Raw genomic sequence first — 19456 nt, forward strand, 5'->3', positions numbered from 1 at the left:
ATTGCTACAAAGACAGTGCACAGACGGCAGTATCGCACCAACAGGGATTCCTTGCTCCCCATTCATGATTTGATTCGCCAGTTGGAGAATCAGGGAGTGATCAGTAAAACTCACTCACCTTTTAACAGCCCCATATGGCCAGTGCGTAAAGCCAGTGGAGAATGGAGGCTGACAGTAGACTACCGTGGCCTGAATGAGGTCACACCCCCATTGAGCGCTGCTGTGCCGGACATGTTGGAACTCCAGTACGAGCTGGAGTCAAAAGCAGCCAAATGGTATGCCACCATTGACATTGCCAATGCCTTCTTTTCTATTCCTTTGGCCGCAGAATGCAAGCCACAGTTTGCCTTCACCTGGAGGGGCATTCAGTATACTTGGAACCGTTTGCCCCAGGGGTGGAAACACAGCCCAACCATTTGCCATGGGTTGGTTCAAACTGTACTGGAACAGGGTGGTGCTCCTGAACACCTGCAGTACATTGATGACATTGTTGTGTGGGGTGATACAGCAGAAGAAGTTTTCACAAAAGGAGAGCAGATAATCCGGATTCTTTTACAAGCTGGCTTTGCTATTAAGCGAAGCAAAGTAAAAGGACCTGCCCAGGAAATTCAGTTCTTAGGTATAAAGTGGCAGGATGGACGTCGTCACATCCCAGCAGATGTGATCGACAAAATCACTGCCATGTCTCCACCAACTAGCAAGAAAGAGACACAATCTTTCCTGGGTGCAGTGGGCTTTTGGAGGATGCACATTCCAAACTACAGCCTCATTGTAAGCCCCCTTTATCAGGTAACGCGGAAGAAGAATGATTTTGCATGGGGCCCTGAGCAGCAGCAGGCTTTTGAACAGATTAAACAAGAGATAGCCCGTGCTGTAGCCCTGGGGCCAGTACGGACTGGACAGGATGTAAAGAACATCCTCTATACTGCTGCTGGAGAGAAAGGCCCCACTTGGAGTTTGTGGCAAAGAGCCTCAGGAGAGACCCGAGGCCGACCCCTGGGATTCTGGAGTCGATCATATAAGGGGTCTGAAGAGTGCTACACTCCAACTGAGAAGGAGATCTTAGCCGCGTATGAGGGGGTTCGGGCTGCTTCCGAAGTAGTCGGGACTGAAACACAGCTCCTTTTGGCACCTCGACTGCCAGTGCTGAACTGGATGTTCAAAGGACAGGTTCCCTCCACCCATCATGCTACCGATGTCACCTGGAGCAAGTGGATTACGCTGATTACACAGCGAGCACGAATGGGAAACCTCAATCGTCCAGGAATCCTAGAGGTAATCATGGACTGGCCTGAAGATAAAAAGTTTGGAACATCACCAGCAGAAGAAGTATCACGTGCTAAAGAGGCCCCACCATACAACGAATTACCAGAAAATGAAAAGAAATATGCCCTATTCACTGACGGATCATGTCGCATTGTAGGGAAGCATCGCAAATGGAAAGCTGCTGTGTGGAGCCCCACACGACAGGTTGCAGAGGCCACTGAAGGTAAGGGAGAATCAAGTCAGTTTGCAGAGGTAAAAGCTGTCCAGCTGGCCTTAGATGTTGCTGAACGGGAGAGGTGGCCAATGCTGTATCTTTATACTGACTCATGGATGGTGGCAAATGCCTTATGGGGGTGGTTACAGCGGTGGGAACAAAATAACTGGCAACGGAGGGGAAAATCTGTTTGGGCCGCTGAACTATGGAAGGACATTGCTTCCCGAACAAAGAATATGGTTGTAAAGGTGCGTCATGTGGATGCACATGTGCCCAAAAGTCGGGCTACTGAAGAACAACAAAACAACCATCAGGTAGATAAAGCTGCCAAAATTGAGGTGGCTCAAATTGACTTGGACTGGCAGAATAAGGGTGAATTATTTCTAGCTCGATGGGCTCATGAGACCTCAGGCCATCAAGGAAGAGACGCAACATATAAGTGGGCCAGAGACCGAGGGGTGGACTTAACCATGGACGCTATTGCGCAGATTATTCATGATTGTGAAACATGTGCCATAATTAAACAAGCCAGAAGGATGAAACCTCTCTGGGAGGAAGGGCGATGGCAAAAGTATAAATATGGGGAGGCGTGGCAGGTTGATTATATCACCTTGCCACGATCTCGCAGTGGTAAGTGTTATGTACTCACTATGGTAGAGGCAACCACTGGGTGGCTTGAAACATACGCAGTACCCCATGCAACTGCTCGAAACACCATATTAGGTCTTGAGAAACAAGTCTTGTGGCGACATGGCACCCCAGAAAGAATTGAATCTGATAATGGGACACATTTCAAAAATTCTCTTATAAATACTTGGGCCAAAGATCATGGCATTGAGTGGATTTATCATATTCCCTACCATGCACCAGCTTCTGGTAAAATTGAACGATATAATGGGTTGTTGAAAACTATGTTGAAAGCAATGGGTGGTGGAACATTTAAGCACTGGGAGAAGAATCTGGCAGAAGCCACTTGGTTGGTCAATACCAGAGGATCTGTCAATCGTGATGGTCCTAGTCAATCTAGCCCCCTACACACTGTAGAAGGAGATAAGGTCCCTGTTATACATGTAAAGAACATGTTGGGAAAAGCTGTTTGGGTCCTTCCAGCTTCTGGAAAGGGCAAACCTATCCGTGGAACTGTCTTTGCCCAGGGACCTGGGTGCACTTGGTGGGTAATGCAGAAGGATGGGGATGTTCAATGTGTGCCACAAGGGAATTTGATGCTGGGGGAGTGCAGTCAATAATTTTATGTATCTATATATATATATATATATATGTTTGCATGTGTAGTGTATTTTAGTTATTATAGTTGTACATTTAGTTATGTTACATGCAATTCTACTATTTAGCTATCACAATTTTACATACGTGTATATATATGTATATATATGTATATATTAACCATGATGTAATAATGTAGAATAAGGGGTGGAATGTCATGGTTTTGTAATTTTGTAATTTTGCTATCAGTATTCCACATCATAACATCATGTCAAGTATGGATACTTCTGTTGAATGTGCAGTCCACAGAAGAAGACTACATATCCCAGAGAACAACAGGAGTAACAATAAGTCACGGGACCAGGACTCTATATAATCTCGTTCCCAGGCTGGAGTGCCCTCCTTCTTCTCTCGAACCTCTCGGAGAGTGGGAAGCGTTCCAGCCGTGTCGCCTAGAGTTCACAGTAGGCCTCTCGGTTTTCGGAGACTCTCTCTCTCTGTTTCGTTCGATTTTGTTAGCCTTAATTATATTATATTGTGTTATCTTGTATTTCGATATCATATTTAGTAAAATAAGTTTTTCCTCCTTAGATTGTCGCTGTTTTATCCCACTCCCCTTTTCCCCCTCCTTTCCGGGCCCCGGGGGGGGGGGCGTGGGGTGGCTTCCCCTGTCACGGGCATAGGTAAATCTAAGTAACCCGTGACAATGAACTATAAAAATTGACATTATTAGGTGACAGCAGACAAAAGTGAGAGTTGTGGTGCTGCAGTCCTAATAAAGCTGGTATAAAATAAGTTATGCAGATGCAATACAAACCTGATCCTATTTTCTCTGACGGCACCATAAAGAATTGGTGTAGGATTTATTCTATGGTCAAACATGGAAAAAACTTGTTTTAATGGTCGGAGTATGCTGTAGATATATTCATCTAGAAACCTTACCTGTGCATTGCTATTACCTCGTCATTAAGGTAAGATGGTCGTAATATGCCTTATGGTCATAATATGCCTTATGAAAGATGCCTTGCATAACACCTGGTTTCAAGCATCAAAAATAAAATTAATGAGCTTGGAAAAGCTGCTGAGTCCATGAATGTACCTATGATACCAAAACACCAATTTCCCTGATCAACATTTACATGGGCAGATAGTAATGGTACAAGGGGTAATGGTTTTAAAATAGAAAAAGGGAGAATCAAATTAGATGTTAGAATGAAGTTCTTCATTCATACGGTGGTTAGGCACTGGAACAGCCTGCCCAGAGAAGTTCCTTCCCTGGAGGGGCCAGGCTGGATGGGGCCCTGGGCAGCCTGATCTCATGGGCGGTGTCTGTGCCCACAGGAGGGAGGTTGGAATTAGATGATCTTTAAGGTCATGGAACCAAAGAATTGTAGGGGTTTTAAGTGATCTCTTGAAATCGAGTCCATCCCCCCTTCCAACCCAAACCATCCTATGATTCTGTGATCTCTGTATCTCTTGTAACATTCTGAGTTTATTTGTACCTTGCAGCTCTGTTTTTAATAATTCTCTCTGATAGCCATTTAGAACAACTGATAGCCATTTAGTTGCCTGTTACTGAATCTTAAATCTGAATAATTTCCCAGGCCCTCTTCTCAGGGCATCTGTTGAAATTCAAGCCCCTTATCCTTGAATGCTAATGGATACGGATGTCAAAATAACCATGGAGTCTCTTTCCACTAATTACTGCTTTGGGATTTATCCACATGCTGGTGTGGTTTTTTTTTGGTTTTTTTTTTTTTGTTTGTTTGTTTGTTTTTCTTTTAATTATAGTTTGTTTGCTTAGTTATTCCTCATGCATTGTTGCTGCTACCCCTGTAGATGACACTGAAGCTAGAAAATCCTGAGATATCAAACTGGAGCAGGGAAAAGGCTGGATGCTGAGTAAATACAAAACCAAAAGGAAGAAAATGAACTTCCTCTGCTACAAAATTGTAGTTATTGTTGAGAATAAATCTGTAAAAGAACGTCAGCTTTGCACCGTGAAAATACTGACATCATCCTCCATTACAGTTAGCAAAATCCTGGAGACCGTATTAGAAAATGAGAAAACAGCATCAAGAAATATTCTTAATAAGGGCTAGTACAAGAATAATTCATTAGTTCATTTACTCTTTCACATCAGGGGTCTTTCACACAAAAATAAAAGAAATCCAAAAGAACACTTCCAACTAGCTAACTGTGAAACTAAGTAGATGAAAGCCAAAAGTCAGCTGATATTTGCTTGCCAAGTAAATGATGTTAAACAAAGAAACAAAGGCTAGGTCCTTAACTGGTTCAAACAGATTTACCTCCATATCTTCCTTGAACCTATAACACTTTACATTTGCCAAGACTTTGATTCAGTATAATGAGTACAAATATCAATAAAAATAAATCAGGTAGAAACTGTAAATAATTAAGGCACTTCTTATGTAATGCTCTTAAAATCTCATTTATTTCATGGAATTATTATAAAATAATTATTTGACACGAAAGTACAACTTTATTAGTATAGTTTAAAAGTTTAGTTATTAGAGTTATTGCTAACAGGACTAGACAGTGAGAACTGTTCAGTGAAACCCAAACTAAATGGGAGGTAAAAGCAGTTATTTCAAGTGCAAGATTATACCCTCTTGTAAAAATTTAGATAGAAGAATCAGATTTACAGTATTTAATCTAAATTCAACAAAAAATATTTCTAGTATGCAATGACTTCCAACTTGGTCTGCACAGGGAAATAATAACATCTCTAAAAATAAATAACTATTGCATATATTTACCATGTTTTCTAGCTGTCAGAAGTGTTTGAGTTACATATGAAGTAACATCTACCATAGAAAAAGTTAAAAAGAATATAGTGATAAGGTCCTTTGCTAAAATTGAGCATGTTTGCTTATAATGCGCTCAAGGTGAGGTTTAAATCAAATGCTCAGGGAATAGCATATTCAACTTCATAAATTAATCATAAGTTCATTTTGTAATTGCTGCAGCTGTCCTTCATTCATGCTAGGTATCCTACCTACAGAGAGTTCTGCAGCTGTCTGTGTAATGTCCTCCAGCTGGGGGTAGGCAGTCTTTTTTTTTTTTTTTTTTTTTTTTTTTTCCTCTCATCTGTTACCAACTTTGATCATTTACTTCAGTTTCCCTTAACTATCTTTAAGGAAAGTTGGTGATGTCCTTTAACTCTCCACCCCTCCCTTCTCTCTTGGTATCAGTTATCACACATCTCTTTTAATCTGTCCCCAAAATCACTCCTGCTTTTTTCAATACATCTCTTCAGTATTCACACATGGCAATACTTCATTCTCTCCCTCATGAGTTACTCAGTCACTTCTAACGCATGGGAGTTAAAAAAGGCTTTTCACACTGCCTGCTGTTACGTGAATTTAAGGGACTGTATCCATGGCAGAGAATAAAAACTATGTTTGGGGGCAATTAAATTTACTAGTGAAGCAGAGAGTTGTCCAGACTGCAGGGCCACATGGCCATAATCCTTCCCAGAGCTGAGAAAATCTCATCATTCGCTGGAGCCACGGGGAGCTGAGAGGCTCTGAACACTTTGCAAGAGCATACCGTGAAATCTATGGAGAAGCCAAAGAATATATAAATATTACATATAAATATTCTTTGGCTGACTTCACGTAACATTCCTCTTGTCTTCTAGGGCCCTACAGATTTTACGATGCTGCCTTTTTCAGTGCAGCACCAGTGACAGTGCATGGAGAGCTTTGGCAAAGCATGAGTTAAAAGAGAAAAATGAGAAAAGCAAGGCCTAGCTTTAACTATTTCCTCTGGTGCCCCCACACCTAGCTTTGCCACTGGTTACATCAATAGCACTGCCCTGTTCTTCAGTCATGGACAGTTAAGCCAAACAATGGCAGTATAAGTGCTATAAATACTGATAAACATGCTAATAATCCTACCCATTTTTTGGTAAATAGTCTTAAGTAAAGCCATGCTCAGGTGATTAGTCATCATGCAAATAAGTGATATCACATCTCAAAGAAGTGCCATATCATTTTGTAGTCTGAATTTGCTAATAAGCTAATCGCTGTGCATAATAAAAAGGATTCTTAATGTATTTAGACATGCACGATACATGACTTTCAATCTTTCATCAACTTGGATGCAATAAAGAAAATCAATTAAATGAAATGAAATGCCCTGTTCAGTACTATGGATTAGTTGTAGCTTGAAGAGATTTCATTAAAATAAAAATCTAAGAAGTAAATCCTAAACTGATAGACTTCAGGGATTTTATTATTTTTATTTTATTTTATTTTTGTCTTAACTAATAGGCTTATATATTTTCAAATGTTTCAGTTAATTTAAATGTTCCACTTGTGTGTTCCTCTTCCTGCCTATCACTATCTTCACCAAATAAGAAATTCATGGGCTAACACAGAACAAAACTGTAATCCCTTAAGTTGCATTGAATTCTTGAAAACTTAGAAAAGCAAGAGAAATTTTGATAATAAGCAACGTGATTCTAGTGCAGTAGAATTTGTTCAAAAGTAGTTCCTGCCAAATTGCTGCTCCAAACCACTTTCCCACTAAAATTTTCCTTTACCTCCCTTCTAAAGTTACGTAAGTTATTACATCCAAATGAAATGAAGCTGAAACATATCTGCATTGAAATTCATTCTACGTTTTTTATCACCTCCCTCAATATACACTGGTGACAAACAATGGACAAATAGTATCTCTGCATCCAAGATATTAAATCCTAGAATCACAGAATCACTTGGGTTGGAAGGGACCCCAAGGAACATCAAGTTCTAGTCCCTCTGCCACAGTCAGGGCCACACACCTGCAGATCTGGTACTAGATCAGGTTGCCAAAGGCCCATCCAACCTGGTCTTGAATACCCCCAGGAATGGAAAATCCACAGCCTCTCTGGACAGCTTGCCCAGTACCTCATCAGTCTGTCTATAAAGAACTTCCCCATGACATCCAATCTAAACCTTCCCTACCTGAGCTTAAAACAATTCTGCCTTGGCCTGTCACTGTTTACCTTTGAAAAACTTGACTCCTTCATATAATCCCTTTTTAAATAGTGGAAGGTTGCAATTAGGTCTCCTCTCAGCCTTAAATCTCATTATATACTCAATAATAGTAATAATAATAGTTTTGATTTTTCCCTTTTGAGGAGGAAGGAACTGGAGGAGCCAAAGGCACAGAAAAACAGTATCTTAGTGTCATTTCTCTACAGCTACTCCTTCAGTCATCCACACATTAAAAGAAAGATATTGCACACTGATATCCCTCACACGAGCAGGAAAATTCACACCTAGCATGCATGAATGCAGAATTCAGAGCTATCTTCTACAGGGCAAATCAAGGTGATCCTGAAAAGACAGTCATTGCAATAGACTGGAAGAATAAATATGTTGCTAGTTTACACAACTGCTACAGAAATCCTGCTAAATATGAAGGCAGCTGATTCTTGAAAAGAAAGACTTGGTATCTAAATTTGCTATTAAATGTCCCCAGACAGCCTTACATACTGATTTAATTCTCTAGTTGATTCCCATTGAAATAGGCAGAAGTATATCTGTTGCAAAAATGTGTGGGCATGAACCTGCCCATCCGTACTCAGACAATGTCCACTAATGTCTTTTATCTGTAACATAACAGTGCAGGAGCATGAAAGACCATGCATGTGCAACTTCATGCTGGAATAGCCTACTGATATTTTCCTCTCAGTAAATTTGGCTCAACAGTTTCAAGAGTGTATTATGCTGCTCTGTTCATTTAGCATGCAAAATCTTGTCTGTGTTACGATATTCACCAAGGCAGGCTAACAGCAATATTAAACTCCTGAAAGAGTTAGTATTCCTTGGGGGCATAAAAGCCAATTTCCACTCAAGGCAATAGGAGCTTTACTAGCAATTTCTCTGGGTTTGGCATTAAAATTCACATATACACTGTGATTTATTTACACTGGATCAAACATCATAGTCATCCAAAGAGTTGCATCTAAGATCTGATGCCATGCCTGATAGATTCTTATTCACTACAGTTTATGTATGTAATATTGAGAACAGAATTATATTAGAGAAAAAAAAATAGTGAAAAATCACATTATCTCGTTGAGGTTGAACAATTATAATACTACTAACTACACTGTTTAAATATTCATTTTTATGAAAGACATTCATTATGTTCTTCATCTGGTAAGTTACTCTCACTTACGCCTCATTCCAGTGTTCAGTCTCTGATAGAACATTGGAAAAAATCATAAAAAATTTAAATATTCTCATTATGTTTTGGACAGCTTGTATTGACAGCATATCCCACGCTTCATTTACAACAAAGCTTACACTTTTTGCCACTTAGAGATGGCCACAGCTCTTCTGAGGCTGAAAGTATTTGCTACTAGGAGGTTAAAATGAGCATTGCTGGCAATACATAGATTTAAAACTAAAAGACCCTTGACTTCAGTGTAGGTTATCACTTTTAAGGCTTGTGCTGAACCATTGTTTTAACTAATAGTGTAGATAACAATGTTTAGACACACTGCATGGTGTTCAGTATTGCATACAACACCATCCAGCATAACACCTGCATGACAGTGACAATGAAATAGGACCTTTGTACATTATGTTTTTTCTAATCTCTTTGCTTGTATCTTGTTCTGTCTCGCACTCTGCAGTTTCCACCAATTACTGTACAAACCAAACAGGTACATCAGTAATTTCACACACACAGTAAGACACCTATTCTTGAAAGTGTTACGGCTTCTTTGAACTGCAACTCTGGCATTATTTTTGTTATGTACCTGTGTTAGGCATCTGCCTCCCTAGTGAAAAAAAAAAAAAAAAAGAAAAAAAAAAAAAGCCTCCTTGCAGAAGGGAGGCTGTCAGGCTGTAATATCTGGATCATCTCTGTACTGAAATCCTTTCTGTAAGAACAGCACATTATTTGAAACCAAACTAAAAAAAATGTATGTATGCTACCAGACAGAAGCTAGACACAGTAGCTCTGGGGTTTTCCTTTGGGCAAGCTCTTCTCATCTGAACTCTTGTCTGAATATTTTGAGGAAGGCTAAGATTTTCCAGGCCATATCTTCTTCCAAATTATTTCTAAAATCTACCAGGAATATTCTGCATGCAGAGGAGAGCAGTGAGCAATTACCAGCCACCATCTCTACCTAGTGAAGGCTTTAGTCCTGGCAGATTTCCCCCAGTGCAAACTTAAGCTGCCACTGTTTTTGACATGACACTAGGAGCTGCAGTGAGCAGGGAGGGGGCTGCAGCTCAGCCACATCGTGCTGCAGTGCCCAGGGTTGCCAGCAGTGCCAGCTCCCCTCAAGCTGTGGGCTTCAGAATAGCAGTGGACTCCCTTCTCCCAGCATCCCATATGAAGACTCAGCTTTCACAGCCTCTCCAGTTCTCAATGCTCCTACAGTTGTTACTGAAATCTCATCTTCCAGATGTGTCCTCAGGCCCTGTCTAGCATTTTAAAGCACAGATAGGGAGTTTCAGCACTATTATGTGTATATTTATAATGAACGGAAAAATTATAAATGAGTGTATTATGCATAATAAATAACTCCAGTCTTCTCCTCTCTCTTTCTGGATGTCACTCACCCTGTGTTCTTTACAGTGGAACACTGTATTTTTATGTGTTTAGATAATGGTATTCACAACAATGACTAATTTTTTATTTGAAACTAAGGTAGAGCTTTTACTTATAGAAAAATAATAATGTAAGTTCCGAGAAAGTGTTTGCCCCTTGCTAAGCTGAAAGAAAGAAGTGATGGTCATATCTACTTTAGTTACATGAGCTGTTGTGCCCAGGGCCAGATAAACAGAAATGGAATTGCTGCTCAACTTTTGGTGGCCATGGGGGATTTTTTAGCTCTGTTGATCACAGCCTTCTATTCAGAATTTCTCAGCAATGTTTTATGAACCATTTTAACAGATAAAAACTTAAAATTTTCTTTGTCACTGATGGAATGAGATCAGGCCAAAGAATCTTAGCTTGTAATGATATTCTGAATAGATGGTTGTAGAATATCAAATGCAAGATAGATGCTTCTTGGTCTTTGAAATAAAAAAGACAATACATATAACTTACTTTATGAAAGCCTTAGATTCAGCATGCTGAATTTATCCAGGAGTTGATACTGAGAATTTCCCAGTAAAACATGTTGCAGATACATACCCTGCTTTAAAAAGTAATGCCTCCTATTTATTTCCATGGAAAACGCAACAGACACAGAAAGCACAGTAACATTATTTGACAGAGTAAATTCTCAGCTACAAAACACTAATTTTTAATATTTCATCACCATTAACTATAGATTTTTGCCAGCTATGAACAAGAGTCTGCATGCACTCATAAAAATCTACACAAACGGAGGTGACCAACTGTCACTCCTGCTGAAATGCACCACTCACTGCCTCACTCCATTCACATCCACTGTTTGCTCTCCATAAACATTCGGCAAGCATCAATGAATGTCTATGGGTGCCATTTTTTTCTATATGGAGCAATTCATTGACACATTTTTGCTTCAAATACACCTCCATGTCAGACATCATGTTGTCAGGCTGCCCCTCTGCTGCCATTTGTCACACAGCAACAAAATGTTAGGGAATACTGATGGAAAGGTTCAGCCTCTACTGCTATACTACTAACATCCTGGCATCATAGGCCAACATAATAAAATAGGAGACATTATTTTTGGAGCAGCCTTTGTAGCATCACAACATGGAAGCTAACTAGGTTAAAATATTTTGGGTCCCTCCTGCCTAAAGTACCTACTGCTGCTGTGAGGGAACAGAGTAGAACCAGGAATTGGGGAGATGCCTTCATTTTGGGATTGTGCTATCCTGTAATACATACTAGGCTTTTCTGGAAGGGAGGAAGCATCAGCATAGTGATAGAGGAGCAATTGTTCATTGAATATTTGCAATGGAGTTTGAGGAATAAATGAACTCATTAATCTGTTCTGAAACAGAGAGTTAGCTTTCCTTTTTCTTTCACAGATATATTGGAAAGTGTTTTTACTAGCTACACTTAAGATTTTTTTTCCTCTGTTACTTTTTTTTTTTTTATATACACATAAAAGGGAGAGTACTGATTGCTAAGAATACCTTGAAACTATCCAGGGAACTTCAGAACTCTAGATGAGTGCATGTGGTATCATTTTAATAGGGAATCTTAGTTGCCAACAATTGCATCTGACAGACTGTTTATAAATAATAATGCATTCCCTGCTTGATGCTTTTGCAACACTGACTTATTTAGTAGCAGTAAGGAAGGATTCTTCAAAGCACAGACCACTGGACAAGATGAAGAACACTGCCTTCACAAATGCAGGGGAATCAATGATTTCTATTTTCTGAGCAAGAATAGTTTCAATTGTACTGTAGTCAGAATTCCCTCTGGTTGAATTAGTTGCTGAAGTGGAAAATTTTATTTAGCAGCATTTGGTACAAGTTTAGCAAATCTCCACTGAGCCATTAGGAGTGGTAGAGAAAGTCTTTTTTAGCTGAGAGTTACATTTTGGCACCTAACTGGGTGAATATTGTTGTGAGATGCTGTAGTTGCCTGGCATGCGATCTCATAGCCATTTCATCCCATCCACACAAAGCAACTTGCTTAGGACATGGTTTAGGACTCTTGTTTTACCCAGGCTTCTAAACTTGCCCATCTATACATCCAGACTAAACAATTAAGGCATTTTAATATAACAGTTTATTCTGTTACATTACTGTTCACCAGAAACCTATAGGCTTACTCCATTTATTATCAGCAAGATAGAGGACCAGGTTAGCCAGAGATGCAGAAAGACCTAGTGTCAGTTTTACCTATGCTTCATCTATTTTCTAGTTATTTGTATATGTATAGAAGAATGCACATAAATATCAAGAGTGAGACACTGCCGGAGAATGCCAACTCATCAACATGCCTCAAATTTGACCTTAGCCACCACAAATAGGTGCACTGGGAAAATGATTTTCAAGTTCTCTTACTACTTCACAGATATTAAGCTTTCTAGGTCTACCTTTTGTGAGAATACTCTTCAGAGAGGGGGGCAGATCTCTCCTTCTGGGGATGTTCTGCCACGTATAAAGTAACTGGTACTTATCTGCCTTGGTGCAGACTTGTGATAATCCAAATCACTGGCCCATTCTGAAGTTACTAGGAAGTGTCTCTTCTCTATTTCTTTTTTTCACTCATGTCCTAGGTGGGGAAAAAAAAAAAAAAAAAAAAAAAAAAGGGAGAAACTGATTTTTCTCTGAAATTTTGTATATAGAAGATACAGAAGATGGGAAAAATATAGATTCAAGCGTAGATTGGAAGACTATCTCTGAGAAAGTCACAAGTTCCTGATAAATCATATTTCCATTACAAATTTCATTTGGTTATTTCAGAGTTGTGTGGGTGAAGGAATATTTATATTTCATAGCCAGATCCAAAATCTATGAATAACCTATTTTTAATAATTGTTTACAATTTCTATAGGTACGCTCATTGGAAATGCAAGTAAAATATGTCTTAGATCTTCATCCCCTTAATTATGATGGCTCCATTCTGGGTTCAGCTGGAATCTGGCATAGAACGAGGGAGAGCAGCGAGACTGCCCTTTCTTCTCTTTCCTCAATGTCATGTTCTGTATTGCTGACGAGGATACCTCAGGAAGAACCTGACTGAATGACTGTGATCCAAGCTGGAAAGGCCACCCATCATTTCTACTGCAGTAGATTAGCACCACTGGCCTCATCTAGAGCATAGCCACCAGAAAAGAAAAAAAAAAAAAAAAAAAAAAAAAAGAAAAGAAAAATAACCATTTTAGCCTATTTTTTGGAGGTATCTGAATGTTGTAACTGAAGCTGAACAAGCAAGGGCAATTCAAAGCGTTATTAGCTGCTTGTCTGCATGAGGGATACATCTGGACAGCATACTGTCATCATGTGAAGGGATACCCAAGCTAGCTCTCACTGAGCTAGTTCAAGTACTGCAAGTAATATAACCAGACTAGCATGGCACACTGCCCAGACTAATTTATCTGTCTTTTCAAAGGCAGGAAGTCTGACAGGTCTGCTTTATTCAGTGCCTCAGTTGTCACTAATGAGTGCTATGTAACTAGAGCCTGAACAGCACAATAATCAATTTAAAACAGCTCTTGCAAGAGCTCCTTGAAGTTACGTTCTCAGCTCTGTTAATGATACAAGATGTGAATCCATCTATGTAGACTGGTTGTCTAGAGTTAGCTTACACAAAAACTATAAAAGCACAACACAAGGTAGAAATCTCTGTGGCTAAAAACATACTCCAGAGCTTCAGAGTCCACCCAACAAGGACTAGGGCCTGTGCTCCACTTGTGCTTCAAAAACCCCTACGCTCTGCAATGACCATGTTTCAGCTATGAGTGTGTTTTAAATCCTTCAGCGTGCTGTTAAGTCAGGCCATCAGTGAGAGGGCAGCAGAGATGTTAAGCCTCACTGTTTGGCCATAGCTTTGACATTTGTATCACAGAATCACAGAATGACTCGGGTTGGAAGGGACCTCAAGGATCATGTAGTTCCAACCCCCCTGCCTAGCAGGGCCACCAAACATACACCTTTACTAGATCAGGTTGCCCAGGGCCCCGTCCAACCTGGTCTTGAACACCTCCAAGGACAGGGAATCCACAACCTCCCTGGGCAGCCTGTTCCAGGGCCTAACCACTCTCCTAGTGAAGAACTTCCCCTAACATCCAACCTAAATCTTCCCTCTTTTAACTTAAAACCATTTCCCCATGTCCTGCTATTGTCAGCCCTTTCGAAGAGTTTACTCCCCTCCTGAGAGTAAGTTCCCTTCAGGTATTGAAAGGCTGCAACGAGGTCACCCCACAACCTTCTCTTCTCTAGGCTGAACAAACCCAACTCCCTCAGCCTGAATTTTTCCCTCAGCCTCAGTTTTATACTTCTTTCATCTGTTTAACCTATCATTTCCAAAGTCATCAGCTGTCTTCTAACATTATTTGCTTTACAGGCATTATCACTTTTTAAAATTTTGAAATGCTATTGACAGGTATGATGCAGTCAAACTGATATAATGCAATGATAAATTAGATACAGCTGAATTCCAATATCCCGATATAATCATATTAGGAGAAAGTATTCTGTTATACACATGAGATCCTAATGAAGTCAACACAGCTGCTCATGTGTAAAAACAGTAGAATATGATCCACTGAGTTCAGTTGGATCTGGCAGCCTTCCAGATTTTCTGAATTGTGCTATTCTTGTTTCAGACATCACAATCACCAGTAGGAGCCGGTAGCATTCAACATCAGAGCAGCAAGTTCCAGAGATAGTCCTCTCTAGAACTGATTAAAATAGCATTATGATCTTGCCATTATTAAAGCTAAACTGACTGTGGAAAACCAGGTAATAGGAGGAAGTTCTTTATTCCAAGGTATGCACCGAGCCTGACCTATATAATAATTACAACACCTGAATAAAATGGGAAAATGTACTGCTAGTTCTGCTGTTTGCTGAAATACATATGGGTCCAGTACTTCCAGAAGTGTAGTTGATCCCCTCCACCTCTGAGAGGCACACCAGTAGATAACTGCTTTTGGAACTAACACTGTAGCCTTAGAGAAGAACATATTAAAACATACTTTATTTTATCTCAGAAACCTTTTTATGCCAATATGTAAATAAGATGCTAATCAAGAGGTGTGCAAGGAAAACATATTCTGACACATTGGCATATAGCATTTTCAAGCAATACACAGCACATTTATCATTATGTTAATGTGAGACCCAGTGGCAGCATTGCCTTAAAGGCATACTTGAGCATGCCAAAGTTTTCTCTTTCGTAGGAGGCAAAGTGGAATATAGATTTGTCATTCATGAAAATGCAAAGATTGAGTTATGCAGAGCAGCCAGAAATCCTAAAATAACTTTTAGCAGTGATATTTTTTCATTTTTGAATCATGAGCAATTATCTACATTTTTTTTCCCAACTTCTAGAGTTTATATTACTCAGGCACATGGTTTAAAGCAGCATTTTAAAAATAATGGTAGGGAGATTTTGATGCAGTTTGGTTACAAAAGGCATTAAACACCACTGGTTTCCTTTTCCTTTCAGAAGTTATACATAAAGAGACAGCGTATGGATTCACAAGGTAAATAAATGAGCAAACAGCAGCCCAAGAGCACCAGATCAGAGAGAACTCCTAAAACATGCTCAAGTCATTTGCTCAAGGTCAAATCACAAGTCAGTGCAAGAGCTGGGGGAAAAGAAAAAGAAAAAAAAAAAAAAAGACTCATTATTCTCAACTTGTTCCAACTCAAAAGTCATATAATACCCCAAAGTTTTTAAGAAGTTCCAAATGTCAGATAAACCTTCTCTGAAAAAAAGATTTTAATCTCAAGGATATGGCTTATGGTAAAGTTCAGGAAATAGTTTATTCCTGTGAGCTTTAACTAGTGAGACTTAGCTATAGGCCTGCACAAGGAAATGTCCTCAAACTTTCAGATTTTCAAGTTTAATTTGAAAATACAATTGACAATGACATGTCTGCATCTCCTTACTTTTCTCCTCCTACTTTGTTCCAAAAAGTAAGGGGCAGAAATTGCCACAAAAACACATACAGTCTAACGTAAAGGAAACCCCTCCAATACTTTTCTTGTCAACTTGCTCAGTCACTGAATCCAGGCCATACTACAGCAAGTAAGAGCACATAATGTTCATAAATGCATCAACAATCATTTAATATTCCATTAGACAACTTTGCTTTCTTTTATCTTCATTAGAAGGCTGCTCTAGAAAATTAGTCCCCAAGTGCCAGACATTTGCAAACTAAGACCTATTCTCAAAACAGTCATTAAAAAGGTAAACTCAGACAAAGAGCAAGCACTTCCTTCACAGACACAGAGAAATTGCTCATGAAAGAGTCAGAGGACGCACTAGGCAGAAGTGTGGGATAGATTTCTATTTTAACCAAAGCACCACATACATCTTCAGTATGATAATACAGTTTGCTGTGGATTACAGCTCTACTTTCTATTATGCTGCTTAGCTAAAATGGCTCTAAAGTATCAGAAAAAAAATTGGGAATGTCATGAATGATTATCAAATTCAGAGTCAGTAAAAATAAAAAAGAATAAGAGCAGCCATATCCATGTGGCAGTTCATATCTTCAGTAAAAATGCAACACAAAGGTTTAAGGTACACTTAATTTTGGATCATTTAAATGCACAGGGTGCAAGCAGGCAACATTTCATAATTATCTTTTCTCCTTTCTTAATTTCATCTTAATCTATTTGACTTTGTTTTAATATTATCAATTTGTACATTAAGGTAGACTGTGGTGGTTTAGGCTTACAAACTTAACCACAGTCAAGCATACAAACACAGTCAGCCTGTGAAAAATACAGCATTCACTGAGACCATGGCCTGAGTTTCCATTGCAAGGAGACTTCAGTAAAATGGGATGTATTTTTGAAACAGAGGGCAAAACTAATAGAGCAATTGGCATCACCTATTAAAGCCAAACAGTAAAGGGCATTCTGTTTCAGGAGGTTTATGAGGAAAGGTATAAGCACTGAGCAGTGGGAGACCTCAAACGAGTGCAAATAACTTGGCCAAGGAAGACAGCAATATCTATTAAAGGAAACCACAAGTTAGCAAGATAATTGAAAGCAGAAAATAAATGAATTGTTGTATGGCTAGAAAGCTCACTAACAAAACAACATAGCAACAGATAATGACTTTCATTAGTTGTGCTCTTTACTAAAATGAGGTGATTTTATGTCAGCTTTGCTGCCCCAGAGCTAGTTTTGAGCCTTTTCTTGCCATTGGCATTAACAGACACAAGCTGAAAAATCCAAACCTGTGTTTTAAGTGCTTGGTAGCCTGTGCATTCAGTTCATTTACCTTCGTGACTATCAAGTAAAGCATGCAATTATTTTCCCATTATCCATAATCCTCCTATTTACAGGCTTTCAAGCTAGCAAATCTTTATAAAATTAATGAAATAGTCAAGGCAGAAATAAAATATAATGACTTGAAGAAAATTTGTTGGGATGTCAAATCACAATGAAGAGTCCTCCTAATCAGTTCTTTTCTTAGAAGACTTGCAGCAGTCATTTTTCAGGATTGGATGGGGCTCAGTTCAGCATGTTGCTAAACAGAGTTGGCTAAACATTGCTACTGCCTCATACTGCACTCAAGTTGCAACTGCAACAGAAAAGCCTCTCCTTATTGTTCCCAGTCCACACCACCACATTCAAACTGAACTGAGCCAAATTTGAGCAGAGTGAATACTGTTCTTCACAAAGATTTAGTCACAGATCTCTTGAATGTGCATACCTGCTTATACAGCAAGCCAGGACACCATTTAAATGGGCAGGGTGGACACAGAGCTGAACTACTTACCCTAAAGACCATGCTGTAGGTTAGCATCAGAGCCAAGATCCTGAGGCCAGAGCAGTATGATGTTTGAAATCAGCTAGTCCTTAGTGGAAACAGCTGAAGGGTTAGCATTAACATCTCTGTATCACCCATTGCAAGGCTATGTCCCAGTGCTCTGGGGTTAATTGCTGGTTATATCAGATGAAAAAGGTTGACAGTGGGCTCAAAGAAATTCTAATAGTTCACCAGCAATATCTGAGCACTTGGGAAACACAGTGAGATACTCTAAAGCAATCAGTATTGGTTTTTATTTCCACAGGTTTAATTGTTTTTTTATAGAATCATAAAATCACAAGGTTGGAAAGGACCTACAAGATCATCTAGTCCAACCATCCTTCCATTACCATACCTACAGCAAACAACTAAACCATATCTTGTGCCTCTTGAACACTGCCAGGGGCAGCGACTCCACCACCTCCCTGGGCATGCCATTCCAGAGCCTGACCACTCTCTGAGAGGAAAAAGTTCTTTCTTATATCTAGTCTAAACCTCTTCTGGTATTATATGTGCTAACATATATGCATACACACATAGGTCACTCTGAAAGTAATACCGCCTATTTATTTCCATGGAAACTACAACAGAGAACAACACTATTTAATAGAACAAATCCTCAGTTACAAATCACTATTTGTCAACACAGTTACCACCATTAGTTATGCTTTTTTTGCCAGCTATAAACAAGAGTTTGCATGCCTCACTCATTAAAATCTGCATGACCATATGGATCATGGCTTTTCTTGCACGTCACTGTCATCTGTGCTGAATCATGCTACCCACTGCCTCGCTCTGTTCACATCTACTGTTTGCTCTCCATAAATATTCAGCAAGCATCAGTGAATATCAATAGGTGCCATTTTTTCCCACACAGAGGAATTTAATGACACACCTTTGCTTGCTATGCACTTCCATGTCGAATGCCGCTTTGTGAGGCTGCCCCTCTGATGCCATTTGTCACACAGCAACAAAATATAAGGGAATATTAGTGGGAAGGTTCAACCGCTACTGCCATACCACCAACGTCTGTCTCTGACATCATAGGTCAACATAATAAAATATGAGGCATCACTTTCAGAGCAGCCAGTGTATATACATATTTGTATAATTACATGTACAAACAGATACACAAACAATTTTTCTTATTCTATCAAGGCTGGAACACAAATTAAGAAGCTTAGTGCTTCTTGTGAGCGCTGTCCTGACAAGATGCCAAATCAGCAGCTCTAATTGAAGTGCGCTTTGCCTCTCCTAGTGTCACTATTATACTCATTTCCCTCTGTGTGGTGACAGTAATGAAAAGATAGTGGTGGTAAATATCCAAAAGGC

The 19456-nt window shown here is 39.5% G+C and overlaps 1 long non-coding RNA gene across 1 annotated transcript in view; it reads right to left on the reverse strand.

Moving 5' to 3' along the window:
- The window catches only part of LOC107313620 (uncharacterized), a 94698-nt gene that overhangs the window by 29281 nt on the left and 45961 nt on the right, over window positions 1-19456 (reverse strand). The gene's annotated exons all lie outside the window — the stretch shown is intronic.

This window comes from Coturnix japonica, chromosome 4 (assembly GCF_054131305.1).
Source record: "Coturnix japonica strain WE chromosome 4, WE-NBRP24, whole genome shotgun sequence".
NCBI lineage: Eukaryota > Metazoa > Chordata > Aves > Galliformes > Phasianidae > Coturnix > Coturnix japonica.